Source organism: Ovis canadensis, chromosome 1 (assembly GCF_042477335.2).
Source record: "Ovis canadensis isolate MfBH-ARS-UI-01 breed Bighorn chromosome 1, ARS-UI_OviCan_v2, whole genome shotgun sequence".
NCBI classification, from domain to species: domain Eukaryota; kingdom Metazoa; phylum Chordata; class Mammalia; order Artiodactyla; family Bovidae; genus Ovis; species Ovis canadensis.
This window is the reverse complement of record NC_091245.1, coordinates 215,610,916-215,626,348: the sequence shown is the minus strand read 5'-3', so window position 1 is coordinate 215,626,348 and position 15,433 is coordinate 215,610,916. Positions and strand designations below refer to the sequence as shown.

General features: G+C 36.6%; 1 protein-coding gene across 3 annotated transcripts in view; it reads left to right on the top strand.

Annotated features, from left to right (window-relative positions):
* Positions 1 to 15,433, top strand: part of NAALADL2 (N-acetylated alpha-linked acidic dipeptidase like 2) — a 1,648,032-nt gene that overhangs the window by 441,177 nt on the left and 1,191,422 nt on the right. The gene's annotated exons all lie outside the window — the stretch shown is intronic.

Genomic DNA, 15,433 nt, shown 5'->3' with positions numbered 1-15,433 from the left:
CCAGGGTCCTCTGTCCATGGGATTCTCCAGGCAAGAATACTGAAGAGGGTTGCCATTTTCTACTCCAGGGGATCTTTCCCGCCCAGGGATCAAACCCACATCTCTGGCATCTCCTGCATTGGCAGGCAGATACTTTACCACTAGTGCCACCCTATTTATACACAAAAAAATATGTTTTTATATGTTAGCTATTTGCCAACACTAAGAAGCTTAGATTACACTTAGAAATATCAGAGACATAAATTAGAGGTAAATTATATAGATATCTTTGGCAGTTTTCTAAAGCACGTTTTAGAGTCTCTTGGATTTTATCTTTCTAATTTAATATGAAGAATAGTCAAGAAAAATAAATAAGACTTTTTTATTAAAATAGTAAGTGAATACTTTCTTTATTTAAATAGTACATAATTTGTTTTAAAATATGAAAAGTCAAGTCAAGAAGGATGTAAAGATGAAATTAGATGATAGCCATTAATTCTATAATGTAGCAACTGTCTTTTAATATTTTAGCATGTATCATATATTTTGATAAAAATTATACCACAATAATGTGTTAAATATTTTGTAAGTCAGTGAATAGTCCTGCATTAACACTTGTAGATTACTCCACTATACTATTTTATAAATTATTTTAAAAATCTCCTGTTGCTAGTATTTTATTGCTTATATTTTTATATTATAAAAAACACTGATAAATATTTTGCTATAAACTTATTTGCATACTTTTCTGATTATTGTCTTGGACAATTTCCTGGGAAATTTCACATGGTATGATCACTATTTAATACTTCATATAATATTTAATATGAAGTATTTAATGTACTTCATATATATTTTGCTAAATTGCTTTTCAGAAAGCTTGTAACACTTCTGCTCTGCTTATGAAGGAAATTCTATTTCACTTACTTTCTGACATAAAACTAGTCAACTGGATGAAATATCTGAAACAATTATTTTCAGATATTGGACAATAGGGTGTTTGGATTGTGATCCCTGAGAAAAAGGAATCAAATAAGGTGAACCATATAATTATCCTGGATTTCTATCCACGAGCAATTTTCAGAATATAATGGAAGGAGGAAGGGACTACATATATCCAGAGTTGAAAAGATAGAGATTAAACTTTGGTAAAAATAAGACAGCACTATGTGGAGACAATATATGAGATAAGAGAGCGAAGCAAAGAAAGAATTCTAGATATCTGCACAGTGGATCACAATAACTGTGGAAAATTCTTCAAGAGATGGGAATACCAGACCACCCTGACCTGCCTCTTGAGAAATCTGTATGCAGGTCAGGAAGCAACAGTTAGAACTGGACATGGAACAACAGACTGGTTCCAAATAGGAAAAGGAGTATGTCAAGGCTATATTTTGTCGCCCTGCTTATTTAACTTCTATGCAGAGTACATCATGAGAAATGCTGGACTGGAAGAAACACAAGCTGGAATCAAGATTGCCAGGAGAAATATCAATAACTTCAGATATGCAGATGACACCACCCTTATGGCAGAAAATGAAGAACAACTAAAGAGCCTGTTGATGAAAGTGAAAGAGGAGAGTGAAAATGTTGGCTTAAAGCTCATCATTCAAAACGCAGATCATGGCATCTGGTCCCATCCCTTCATGGGAAATAGATGGGGAAACAGTGTCAGACTTTATTTTTGGGGGGTCCAAAATCACTGCAGATGGTGACTGCAGCCATGAAATTAAAAGATGCTTACTCCTTGGAAGAAAAGTTATGACCAATCTAGATAGTATATTCAAAAGCAGAGACATTACTTTGACAACAAAGCTCCGTCTCATCAAGGCTATGGTTTTTCCAGTGGTCATGTATGGATATGAGAGTTGGATCATAAAGAAGACTGAGCATGGAAGAACTAGTACTTTCAAGTTGTGGTGCTGGAGAATACTCCTGAGAGTCTCTTGGATAGCAAGGAAATCAAACCAATCAATCTTAAAGGAAATTAACCCTGAATATTCATTGGTAGGACTGATGCTGAAGCTGAAACTCCAGTGCTATGGCTAATTGACATGAAGAGCTGACTCACTGGAAAAGACCCTGATGCTAGGAAAGATTGAGGGCAGGAGGAGAAGGGGGCAACAGAGGATAATATGGTTTGATGGCATCACTGACTCAATTGACAGGGACATAGCAAAGGACAAAGAAGCCTAGTGTGCTGCTGTTCATGGGGTTGCAAAGAATCACACAGGACTGAGCTACTGAAAAACAATAAGAACAAAAAAACAATCAGAATAAAAGGTGAAATTCCATCATGTAGCACAGAGAGTAGTATCCTGTTGGGCAATTCCAATTCCCAAAGAGCTCTAGATTGGACAATTTCTAGAGTTACACAGGGCTAGGAATCATTCATCTTCCCACCAACAAGATTAGGGAGACCTATTGACTGTACAAGGTATCTAAAGTGCCATATACCTTAGTGGTGTGGCTAAAGTAGTTCTAGAGTAAAGGCTTCTCTAGGGCTGCCTTCAAAAATTAAAAAAAAAATTCTCAAAATGATGAGGCTGATCTACAAATAACAGCCCCTTTAGACAAAATCCAACATTTTTAAAGAAGTACAACAAAATTCATCACTCAACAATGTACATACAAGTGACAGAGTCAAAATGTTCTGTATCCATTCAAAAATTACTAGACATGTGAAGAAACAGAAAATTGAGACTCATAATCAAGAGAAAATTAACTATTAGAAATAGACCCAAAATGATAAAATTAGCAGATAATTTTAAAGCTACTGTTATATATTTGAATGTGCACAATGATATAAAGATAAACATGAAACTAATGAGGAAAAAATGAAAGATATAAAAATGTTAGAATGTTAAAAATGTTAGAAGTTCCAAATACAACTTCCAAATAAGAAAAGTTCAGTTCAGTTCAGTCACTCAGTCGTGTCTGACTCTTTGTGACCCCATGAACTGCAGCTTGCTGGCCTCCCTGTCCATCAGCAACTCCTGGAGTCCACCCAAACCCATGTCCATTGAGTAGGTGATGCCATCCAACCGTCTCATCCTGTCGTCCTCTTCTCATGCCCTCAATCTTCCTAGCATCAGGGTATTTTCAAATGAGTCAGCTCTTCACATCAGGTGGCCAAAGTACTGTAGTTTCAGCTTCAGCATCAGTCCTTCCAATGAACACCCAGGACTGATCTCCTTCAAGATGGACTGGTTGGATCTCCTTGCAGTCCAAGGGACTCTCAAGAGTCTTCTCCAACACCACAGTTCAAAAGCATCAGTTCTTCAGCGCTCAGCTCTCTTTATAGTTCAACTCTCACATCCATACATGACCACTGGAAAAACCATAGCTTTGACGAGACGGACCTTTGTTGGCAAAGTAATGTCTCTGCTTTTGAATATGCTGTCTAGGTTGGTCATAACATTCCTTCCAAGGAGTAAGCATCTTAATTTCATGGCTGCAATTACCATCTGCAGTGATTTTGGAGCCCAGAAAATAAAGTCAGCCACTGTCTCCACTGTTTCCCCATCTATTTGCCACGAAGTGATTGGACTGGATGCCATGATCTTAGTTTTCTGAATGTTGAGCTTTATGCCAACATTTTCACTCTCCTCCTTCACTTTCAGCAAGAGGCTCTTTAGTTTTTCTTCACTTTCTGCCATAAGGGTGGTGTCATCTGCATATCTGAGATTATAGATATTTCTCCCAGCAATATATATATATGTATATGTATATATATATGTATATTATATATATGTATATATATAATATATATGTATATTAGAAATGAAAATTTAACTGTATAGTAGTTGTAGTAGAATAGACACTGCAGAAGAAACCATTAGTCAACATAGATTTATAACAAAAGTAACTATTTAAGCATAAGTACAAAAGAAAAAGGACTGAAAAATATTAACAGAGTTTCAGTGACTTGCTGAATATGTATACCTGTATATTTCTATCTTTATGTTATCTATATGTTTATTTATACCATATCTACAATAAGAGTCCCAGAAGAAAGAAGCCTGAAGGGAGGAGAGACAGATATTTAAAGACAGCAATTAATGGCAGAATTTTTTAGATTTTGGTGAATATTCTAAATGTACAAACTCAAGAAACTCAGCAAACTCGAAGCATGATAAAGAAAATCACACAATGATGTAAAAATCAAATCAAACAAAAATAATGAGTGACAAAGACAATAAAAACAGCAAGTCACAAAAGACACGTGGCATACAATAGAGTAAGATTAAGAAAAACCATACACTTCTTGTCAGAAACTATCTAAACCTGATGGGAACAGAAAACACCTTTAGCATGCTGAAAGGAAAAGAGACATATCAATCTAGAAATTCAATGTACAGAAAAGATACTTTTGAAGAGTAAGTGCTAAGTAAACACTTTTTCAGGCAAACAAAAACTGAGAGAACTCATCATCAGCATACAAGAAATAAAAGAAAGGTTTAAGGGAATTTTTCAGGAAGAAAATGGAACTAGAATTTACACAAAGAGCATAAAATTGGTAAATATGTAGGTAAATATAAGGAAACATTTTCCCTCACTTTTAATATATTTAAAGAATAATGAACTAGCTAAAACAAAGACAGCTACAGTGTTTCTTGAGAGGGTTTATAACATACGTAGTGAAAAATGTATGATATCATAATCCCAAAGGACAGGAGGGGGAAATGGTAGTGTATTGGTATCAATCTCTTATTTGTGAAATTATATACTATTTTTAGGTATCTGGCAATAATTTTAAGTTGAATATTGTAAAACCTCAAGCAATGAGAGAGTCAGAGAGGAGAGAGCAAAATTAAGAAATTAAGATACAGAAGAAAAGAAAATTGCTAATAGGCAAATAGTACAGCTGAATTTGGGTCCTAAGACATATATACTCAATGAGAAAGAATAAAGGACAAATGCAACTAATTGAAAACAAATAGCAAAATGGTAGAATTAAATACAACTATATTGATAATAACATTCGTGTAACATAATACTACAATTAGAAGGAAACGACTGTTAATCTGGATTGTCAAAAAAAAAGGCATTCCCACTTTATACTATTTGAGAAAGATTTCACTTTAAAGATAAAAAACATATTAAAAAATAGAAGAGGGCACACTATGAAAATAATAAATATCAGAAAAAGTAGAATTTAGAACCAGAAATTTTATTAAAAAAGGCCATTTTATAATGACAAAGTCAATTTACCAGAGGGTATAAAAATCCTAAATGTGTTTTCAGCTAATAATAAAGCTTCAAGATACATAAATTAACACTTGCAGAACTAAAAAGAAAAAAATAATCCATAACTCTAGTTGAAGATACAATACTAACACCTCTCTCTCAGTGGTTGATACTAAAAATAGATAAAATATTTAGAACATTGCAATCAAGAATAAAATTACATATTCTTTTTCAATGCACACAGAACATTCACCAAGATAGACCTTGTGCAGGACCACAAAACACATCTCAATCAATTTTAAAAATTGAAATTATGGAGTATATTCTTTATCAGTGGTGTTAAGTAGAAATTAGTAACAGAAAGATACCAGGAAAATCTTCAAATTAATATACTTCTAAATAAGCCTGAGTCAAATAATAAATTACTAGGGAAATTAGAACATATGTTAAACTAAATTCTATTGAAGACATAAACTTGTCATGACCTGTAGGATACAGGTAAATCAGCAGTTAGAAGGAAATTTATGGCTTTAGTGCTCTATTAAAAAAAAAAAAAGCAACTAAAATGAGTGTTGCAGGGTTCTCCTTTGTGATCGGCCCACCCTCATGCCTTGGGGGTGTACTACCCTCTGTTCACCAAATTAAACTCTGAGGTGTAATCAAGTTGTGAAAAAAAAAAAATCAGTGTTGTAGATTTTTAAAATCCAAATTAACTAAAGGACTAAATAATCTAGATATGGATAGAATTCCAAAGAATAAAAAACTGTCAAAAATAGAGAAAAACAATATAAAGTCTGCTCTGGTGCCCAGAGTTGTCTTGAGAGTAGTTACCTTTTCTCTTCCTGGTAAGGGAGAGGGAGACACCATGACAGACACTTAAGTCCTGATTTTCAAAAGAAAAGGAGAAAGCAGAGAGTTGATTGCCTTCAGCTGAAAGCAATCCTTATACTAAAGTGGCATATTGGAACCTGGCATATTCTGGCCTCTTCAGAGGGAAGCAATAACACTAGAAACACTGTGAATTAATTATCTCCCTTATGCTCTTTATTAATTCTATTTTATTTTATTTTTTATTACTTCTAAAGTTTTTGGAGAAAGATGAAATATAATTGTGTTATGTTTTCAATTAAACAATCATCAAGCATTAAATCCTTATAAATCTGGCAGGTCTGAGTGTGTGCTAAGTTGCTTCAGTCATGTCCGACTCTTTGTGACCCCGTGGACTGTTGCCCACCAGGCTCCTCTGTCCATGGGATTTCCCAGGCAAGAATACTGGAGTGGGTTGCCCTTTTCCTCCTCCAGGGGATCTTCCCAACCTCAGGATAGAACCTCTGTCTTATGTTTCCAGTGTTGGAAGGTGGGTTCTTTACCACTAGGGACACATGGGGAACCTGAGGCAGGTTTAAAAACATCAACTAAGAAGTGCACTAGATGTGTGCCTAGAGAGTTGGAAGACGAGGCCATATTTACCCTGCGTATTTTTTTAAAAACTGAGGAAAAAAAATCAGTTGATTGAACAAAGGAGGCTTAAAGTTTTTAATAGATTCAACGGACTAGATCTGATAGGCAGAGTGCCTGATGAACTATGGACTGAGGTTCATGACATTGTACAAGAGACAGGGATCGAGACCATCCCCATGGAAAAGAAATGCAAAAAAGCAAAATGGCTGTCTGGGGAGGCCTTACAAATAGCTGTGAAAAGAAGAGAAGCTAAAAGCAAAGAGGAAAGGAAAGATATAGCATCTGAATGCAGAATTCCAAAGAATAGCAAGAAGAGATAAGAAAGCCTTCCTCAGCAATCAATGCAAAGAAATAGAGGAAAACAACAGAATGGGAAAGACTAGAGATCTCTTCAAGAAAATTAGAGATACCAAGGGAACATTTCATGCAAAGATGGGCTCGATAAAGGACAGAGATGGTATGGACCTAACAGAAGCAGAAGATATTAAGTAGAGGTGGCAAGAATTCACAGAAGAACTGTACAAAAAAGATCTTCACGACCCGGATAATCACGATGGTGTGATCACTCATCTAGAGCCAGACATCCTGGAATGTGAAGTCAAGTGGGCCTTAGAAAGCATCACTATGAACAAAGCTAGTGGAGGTGATGGAATTCCAGTTGAGCTATTTCAAATCCTGAAAGATGATGCTGTGAAAGTGCTGCACTCAATATGCCAGCAAATTTGGAAAACTCAGCAGTGGCCACAGGACTGGAAAAGGTCAGCTTTCATTCCAATCACAAAGAAAAGTAATGCCAAAGAATGCTCAAACTACCACACAATTGCACTCATCTCACATGCTAGTAAAGTAATGCTCAAAATTCTCCAAGCCAGGCTTCAGCAATACGTGAACCATGAACTTCCAAATGTTCAAGCTGGTTTTAGAAAAGGCAGAGGAACCAGAGATCAAATTGCCAACATCCGCTGGATCATGGAAAAAGCAAGAGAGTTCCAGAAAAAACATCTCTTTCTGCTTTATTGATTATGCCAAAGCCTTTGACTGTGTGGATCGCAATAAACTGTGGAAAATTCTGAGAGAGATGGGAATACCAGACCACCTGATCTGCCTCTTGAGAAACCTGTATGCAGGTCAGGAAGCAACAGTTCTCACTGGACGTGGAACAACAGACTGGTTCCAAGTAGGAAAAGGAGTACGTGAAAGCTGTATATTGTCACCCTGCTTATTTAACTTCTATGCAGAGTACATCATGAGAAACGCTGGACTGGAAAAAACACAAGCTGGAATCAAGATTGCCAGGAGAAATATCAATAACCTCAGATATGCAGATGACACCACCTTTATGGCAGAAAGTGAAGAGAAACTCAGAAGCCTCTTGATGAAAGTGAAAGAGGAGAGTGAAAAAGTTGGTTTAAAGCTCCACATTCAGAAAAGTAAGATCATGGCATCTGGTCCCATCACTTCATGGGAAATAGATGGGGAAACAGTGGAAACAGTGTCAGACTTTATTTTTTTTGGGCTCCAAAATCACTGCAGATAGTGATTGCAGCCATGAAATTAAAAGACGCTTGCTCCTTGGAAGAAAAGTTACGACCAACCTAGATAGCATATTCAAAAGCAGAGACGTTACTTTGCCAACATAGGTCCGTCTTGTCAAGGCTATGGTTTTTCCAGTGGTCATATATGGATGTGAGAGTTGGACTGTGAAGAAAGCTGAGTGCCGAAGAATTGATGCTTTTGAACAGTGGTATTGGAGAAGATTCTTGAGAGTCCCCTGGACTGCAAGGAGATCCAACCAGTCCATTCTGAAGGAGATCAACCCTGGGATTTCTTTGAAAGGAGTGAAGTTAATGCTGAAACTCCAGTACTTTGGCTACCTCATGCGAAGACTTGTCTCATTGGAAAAGACTCTGATGCTAGGAGGGATTGGGGGCCGGAGGAGAAGGGGACGACCAAGGATGAGATGGCTGGATGGCATCACTGACTCGATGGACGTGAGTCTGAGTGAACTCCTGGAGTTGGTGATGGACAGGGAGGCCTGGCGTTCTGCGATTCATGGGGTCGCAAAGAGTCGGACACGACTGAGCGACTGAAAGTTTTTAGAAGAGGTGGGAGGAACAGGTTGAGATAATTATTTAAAGCTACCTTTTGCAATTGTATGTCTATCTCTCTTTTTATGTTTATTCATTCTTAAAATTGCTCACATGTTTTTAATTCCTTATTGCTCAAGGAGATCAAACACCACATTTTCATCGTCATCCTAGGATTTTTTTTTAATGAACATTTTCCTGTTTAATCTATTATTCTGGAAAAAAAATCTGTCCAGAGGATATATGTTTATCTTTCCTCACATTTTTTCTCTGTGTTTTTTTTTTTTTTTTTTTTCATTTTGTGAATCTGGTCACCATAGGAAAGACAGCAATCATTCACTTCAGGGAAAGTCTATTTTAAGTACTAACTACTTGGGGGTAGATGGAGGTTAGAGACTTTAATCCTTCATTTCCTCCTTTTCTCTAAAAATGCTAGCTGGCAGGCAGTCAGCAGGAAAGTAGCAGAGGAGCTTTCAGAAAGAAAACATTCCCTGTAGAAGTAGTGAGTGGCCCATTGTGATGTTGAACAAAAGTAGTTCTTCTGGAATTGTTTTTCTAGGAAACTTGTTATTCCACTTTGACTTTATTCAGTAAATATATAAATAGAAAAAGAAAAGAAAGAAGAGATAAAAAAGAAAAGAGATAAACTATTCTTTGATCCCTCATAATTAATTTGTTCTTGTTGACTACTGCTTTTGTTGGTATTTCATAGTTTGAAACCAAGGCACTTAGTGTTAATTTTGATAAGTGATTTTTATAGTTACTGTGTTTATTTTGGACATGCTCATCTACTATTAATACTTTAAAATATTAAGTGAGAGGAATGGAATGTTTCTAAAGACTAAGAAACCTCACATTTTACCTCAGCATCCCCCTAGAAGAGAAAGTTGTTTTCCCCTGAACAACTGTTAATTTTTTTTTTTTTTCATTTAGCTAGTATTTGCCAAGTTCCTGTAGCACAGCTGAGAATCTGCCTGCAACACAGTGAATCCTGGGTTCAGTCCCTGTGCCTGGAAGACCTCTGGAGAAGGGAATGGCAATCCACTCCAGTATTCTTGCCTGGGAAACCCCTGGACAGAGGAGCCTGGTGGGCTACAGTCCATGGAGCCACAAAGAGTCAGACACAACTGAGCAACTAACACACACACACACACACACACACACACACACACACACCACAATTGGCATCAATTGCTCTCTTTTCCCCCCTTCTTTTTTTGAGGTTAGAGCGAAGAGGCTGAAGTTGGAAGTTATTTTTACCTCAGCATAAATGGGCTGTACTTTTTACTATTATTGGAGCTGTTGTAGGTTTCTCTTTGTCATGGAGATGAAGCTTCTGTTTTCAGGACTGGTCATTGCAGTGCATTTTGAGGAAATAATATTATGTCCGAACTAAAGCTACTATTTAAGCATTTTCATTACATTTTAAAAAGATGGCAGAGATAAATCATTCTGTCACCTTGGTGTTTCTGTTTACACCAAGGGTTTTAGCTATAGATGTTTTTTCTAGCGTTATTGTAGATTTTTAACATGCTCTGAAATTCTTAAATTGATAAATTCACTGTTCTATGCAGTCTCAGACAGTTAGCATGCATATTCTTTTGCTTTAATACTTTTCTTTAGGTTCCTCTCGAGAGAGTTTTGCCAGAGACGGTGGAATAATAGGTTATAATATGTAGATTAGTTAAATGTGTGTGTGTGTGTATACCCTTCATTTTTAGTTCCATGATAATAATATTAAATATACAGTTAAACTTTTCTTAAATGTTTTCCCTTTTTCAGATGAAACTTAAATGGCTGTCACAGCTAATCTTCCTACTATACGTAGAATCCCATGGATGAGGGAGAGTTTGCTAACAAGGGTGAAAGTGAAATCGCTCAGTCGTGTCCGACTCTTTGGGGCCCCATGGACTGTATGTAGCCTACCAGGCTCCTCTGTCCATGAGATTTTCCAGGCAATAGTACTGGAGTGGGTTGCCATTTCCTTCTCCAGGGGATCTTCCCAACCCAGGGATCGAACCCGGGTCTCCTGCATTGTAGACAGACACTTTACCGTCTGAGCCACCAGGGAAGCACAAGGGTATATAATTTAAAAACTTTCTCGCATTTTAGCCAGGATTTCATGGGATCCTCATAAAAAGTACATAAATCACGGTACACTGTGATTTACAAGCTTATATTTAGTATTTTGTTACTATCTCTTCCACAGTCTGAAGTAACGTTGTTCCCAGCAGCAAATTAGACTGCTTTGTAATATCACTCCTACCTGACTTTCAGCTTGGCATCTTCATATGTCTGTTATTTTTATATGAGTCATTGTATGTCTTAATTATGTGAAGCAACTTATAAACTATAAGTAGCTGTTAAGCAACCTGTTGTGTGTATGTGTGTATTAGCATATAATTTATATAGTTCCTTGGCTTCTTTGTTTAATAACACTGTAGTAGAAAGATCATTAAAATGATAATATTCTCCTTGCTATTAATCATAGCTTATCTTGTTTCCTTGTTAATGGATGCTTCTTACTACTGAAGGAGATAGTTACTTTCTTTGTTCTCAATCAATATTAATTCTCTTAAGAGTCTGTATGCAATTGCATGAAATAAGATGATAGAGAAATAAACATTTAGTTGTAGTAGTATTAAGAGAATACTTTTGTCTACCAGTCAATCCTAATACAAAGCACTGAGTAGGCCTTAATTTTCTTGACCAACATTATTTTATATATAGAGAGGCACATATGTATATATTATGTATTCAACTATTTAGAATCACAGTTTCAAGTATATTTGGGTATATCAGAGAAGCCTGATTTAAATGAGTTGCATATTACTAGAGGGTTAGGAATATGAGGATGAAAAATTATGGTGACAAGGGAGTGGCGTTATTGATTGGGCTCCTCCAATGGCTTAGCTGAAGAAGGAAATGGCAACCTACTCCAGTACTCTTGCCTGGAAAATCCCATGGGCAGAGGAGCCTGGTGGGCTGCAGTCCATGGGGTCGCTAGGAGTCAGACACGACTGAGCGACTTCACTTTTACTTTTCATTTTCATGCATTGGAGAAGGAAATGGCAACCAACTCCAGTACTCTTGCCTGGAGAATCCCAGGGATGGAGGAGCCTGGTGGGCTGCTGTCTATGGGGTCACACAGAGTCAGACATGACTGAAGCGACTTAGCAGCAGTAGCAGCAGCAGCAGTGACTTAGCAGGTAAAGAATCTGCCTGCGATGTAGGAGATACAGGAGACACAGGTTCAATTCCTGGGTCAGGAAGATCCTCTGAAAGAGGAAACGGCAACCCACTCTAGTATTCTTGCCTGAAAAAGAATCTCATGGACAGAGGAGCCTGGTGGACTACAGTTCAAAGGGCCACAGACTTGGACAAGACTAAGAAACTAAGCACGCACGCATGACAAGGGGCAGTGGACATATGTGAGCAGGGAAGTAGGATGGCTATATTCAGGAAGATCATGGTGGATATAGAAAGGGTGGATGAGAGAAGAGGAAGAATTCATTTGTAGGGAGTTCCTATCTTGGCAAGATATGACAATGGCTTCACTTAAAGGAAATAGAAAGTTAAGGAGGTGGATTTTAATGTTATTGATAGAACTTAGTGACTATTTGGGGAATGGGAGAGGTAAGTAGTAAGGATAAATCCTAAATTTTCATCTAGGGCAACTGGGTAGATGGTAATACCCAAATCCAGAAAAGATGGGGTAAAATATGTTAGACCAGCACACCCAAACATTAGAAAACCTTCTTTATCATCACCCATAGAAATCTCCTAAAGAATGTACTCTTCCCCACCCCCTCCCTCTGCTTACCTAGCTATCTTGCTCCTAGAACTCAAAAATATGAGAGTCAGAATCACCCCAGGAATTCTTGGCTGCAACCAACCAGCAATATGTAATAAATAAGGGCTGTATTTTATGCAAATGAGTTTCTCTGGTGATAAGAGTTGTCTCTGCTGGTTTTCTTCCTGGTAGGAAGACACTTTTATAAATGAAAAATTTCCTGTATAAATGTAAGTTTCCCTTACAAAAAGGAGAATGTATACTCATATTTTTAGAGAGTAAGGGGGAAGTAAAGAGCTTTTTTGAGTCTGCTCATTCTCAGGTGTCTTTTGTTCAAAATAATCCATATTTTAGAGAGCATATTGGAGGGGAACATATTCTTATACCTTGCAAGCACGTCTAACTAGTTCTTGGGACTATAATTTCAAAAATACACCATGGTTGCTAAGCCTGAAATTTCCTTCCTATGATAGTTTGCAGGATTGCAATTTTGAGAGGTTCTAATGCTTTTCTCTCTAGCTTCTGCTCTACATGGACACCTATGCTTTTGACCAAGTTGTTGTTCTACTTGTGTTATACAGTTTCCTGAGAAAATAAGTAACAGCTCTGTGTTATTATTCCAGGTATTGCAATACTTTGCATATACAGTTCCATGTTCCATAGCATATAATGCCAACATTTATAACTTTAAATAACTTCTTCATCATTTTTCTTTCAAATCTTCATATATATCGGCCCTGGAAAATTGGGACTAAATAATCACTTCAGTAACTACATACAAAAAATTTAACCTGTAACACTGGTTTCTTCCAAATCTGTAGTTCCAGGTAGAACCTTCAAAACGAGTGACAGAGAATAGCATAACATTTTCTTTCGCTCACTCTCTCTTGGAGCATTTTAGAATACAGTGCTGGACATACAGATAAGTGACATGGTTGGAAGTGTTGGTTTTTTATGATGTCACCTAAGTTGTTTTTAAAAATGTACACAGTAGTTTTTATAGCAAAGTTTCTATACATATAGAGCAGTGGTCCCCAACATTTTTGACACCAGGGACTAATTTTGTTAAGACAATTCTTCCATGAATGGAGAGGGGGGATGTGAGCAATGGAGAGCACTTTTAAATGCAGATGAAGTTTTGTTTGTCATCACCACTCACCTCCTGCTGTGCAGCCCAGTAATTAACAGGGACTGGCGACCCCTGATACAGAGGACACATTCATTCCAGTAACTTTCTGTCAAAGATTCTGAAAATTTTGATAGTTTTAATAATTATTTAGTTTCTTTCTCACCATTCAGTGCAGTTATTTTAACGTCAATCATGCCTTTTGTTTTTGATGCATACGAGTGTGTTTTAAACTAATGCGTGCACTTTTTTCCCCTCTTTCATTTACTTCTTTTATCTTTGATTCTTTGTTGTTTTTTTTTTTCAGAAAGTTTCCTAAGTGTCCTTATCTCTTTTATCCTTCTAGTTCTTAATTATTTGCTCTTGCAGACAAACCTACCTACTCTCTCCTTCCATCTCTTTTCATTTTTGAAATTTAATTTGTCATTTTTCCCTCTTAAATATTTTCCATTATCTTCTTTGCTAATCTATATCCTTCTTTTCTTTATGGTCCTATATTTCACCCTTTTTGATGATAGTAATTTGTTCATTTTTACAATATTTGAAGCCATAGTATGTGTTAGGAACTGTGATAGGTACTAGGAATGTAGTGATGAACACAGAAAAGGCTTTCTGACATAACACCTTTTAAGGACAGAAATAATTAAGCTGTACATACAATACAATGCGCTAAGAGCCATGGTGGAATGAAAAGTTTGGAGCTGTTAAGGGGATCTGGAAGCACACAGAAGAGACCGCGACCAGAATTGGGTTGAAGAAGAATTCCTGCATGTGGGTTAGTTAGGCAAAGGAGAGGTGATGAAGGCAGAATTGTTCTAGGCAGAGGAGGCCCAGGAGAGAGAGAGACAGTGGGTGTACTCAGGGCCCTTTATTAGTATTGAAACTGTTTCAGTGTAACTGGATGTATATTTGTGTTACTTTCTGTACAGCTACGAAAGCTTTGGAGGTTTCTGTTTATTTTTATGTTTTACCTCTGCTCAAAAATAAGACTTCTCTGTTCTACTTTCATAACAACTTCCTACATGCCATAATTCAGCTGGTAGATAATCTTTACTTTATACCTGTTGTTGACTAATTTTAAGTGCCTGGGGCAGGTATGTTAATACATTTCCATTTTTGTCATAATGAATGACGATTGATATATGTATTTCTCTTCTTATGGGGAAGTCAGAATGTGATGATTATGGTGTTTTATTGTCAAACATTCAATTTCAGGTCACTTTTGGTGAAGTATGAGCTTGGTGTGTGTGTTACACTATGCAATTGTACTAGGCAAAGGACTGTTTTATTTGAGAACAAACCACAACCTGGATTTTAAATCAGACATTTATGACATGTTGATAAAATGGGCCTTAGATAGTAAATGCTCAGCTCATTTTACAGATGGAGAAACTGAGACCTGGAGAGGTTAATGAAGGAAAGAACTAACTGTGATGAGGATTTGGGTGTATGTGATGTTTGTTTTTATTCTGAAACTTTTGAGAATAACTATTCTACTTGTTAACCATTTCTGTTTTTTATATAATTTATATAATCATTTTTCATTACTAAGCTGGCAAACATGATGGATAGATTATTTTTACATTGAAAATTAAAAAAAAACTAGGAGATGTTTGAGCCTGAGATTTTTTTTTTAAACTAATCTGACCAAGATGAAAAGTCAAGGAATTCTAAAGGAAGGAAATACAGATTGTTTTTTACTCTGATGTCTTATAGGAGACAGAGATTAAATAAATGACTTATTTTTGTCATCTACTTCCTCTCTTATAAACAAATAAAGATAAATCTCCAGTGTGT